This window comes from Crotalus tigris, unplaced genomic scaffold, assembly GCF_016545835.1.
Source record: "Crotalus tigris isolate CLP2741 ecotype Arizona unplaced genomic scaffold, ASM1654583v1 scf7180000018169.48405, whole genome shotgun sequence".
Taxonomy (NCBI): domain Eukaryota; kingdom Metazoa; phylum Chordata; class Lepidosauria; order Squamata; family Viperidae; genus Crotalus; species Crotalus tigris.
This window is the reverse complement of record NW_024096862.1, coordinates 47,342-48,405: the sequence shown is the minus strand read 5'-3', so window position 1 is coordinate 48,405 and position 1,064 is coordinate 47,342.

The following is a 1,064-nucleotide window of genomic DNA, read 5'->3' as shown; positions in this document are numbered from 1 at the left end:
AACATAAGGTACATAATCTAAAGTGCAGCATACAGAATAAAACCACGAAAGATGACAGTATTTTAATGGTTGAGCAACAAAGTGAGACTGAACTCTCCTTTACAGATCCAGTAGATACTCATATAGAAGGAGAAATGAAATTCTTCAATTTCAAAAGTTCAGTTCTCCATGGTTTTAGGTAGAAGTTTGTCTGGTCCTAGGTGGAAAATGGCCAGATTTAACCTACACCTTCTATATGAGAAATGCATTCTCAGCGATTGAGGTACACTTTGTGCTAGAGGACATAGGAGTGGAAAATGATATTTTGCGCCCCAATGACTTTCATGAGGCAAACAAATGTATAATATATCTCTAGGATGTATGGACAGACATGATGTAAAAAGGTAGAAAAGACACTCTAGATGAGGGGTGTCAAACTGCCGGCCGGCGAGCCAGATGCATCACATGGAAGCTGCACCCACCCCATTGCCGGCAATGGCAAAACCAGCCCGATAAGTTGTGCGACGTCACGTGACGTCGCGAGTTTGATATGCCTGCTCTAGATCATGCTAAAAAATGTTTGCTGCGAAAGTATGAAGAAAAATGATACAAATGTTCTACAGAGTAAAGACATTGGTATATGTACCAAATCCCCACAAAAGCCTAATGAGGGGTCTGGATTAAAAGTTTTCCAAAACAAATAGTGACCATGAATGCTTTCAAGGAACATGTGACCACAATTCAGTGCTAAAGCAATTATGCAACATTTTAATTAATTTTAATTCCCAACTTTATAATATTTTTATTTTTAACCCAGTAATCCTCAATATGTAATTTGGTAATTACTGTGTTATGGAGATTTGTATTATGCCTTGGCAAAGAGAGATAATAAATTGGTGTTAGCAGAAGTTGTGTTCCTTTAGAGAAGAGATGATACTTCTTTGATATCAAGGCAAAGGAAATGGTGGGAAGTTCCAATTCCCAAAGAGATACTGTACTACTAAAACTTGAGATCAGGGATCACAAGTAAAGAGCACAATGTAAGGATCCAATTCTAATGGTAGAACAGAAAGAAAACAAGCCAA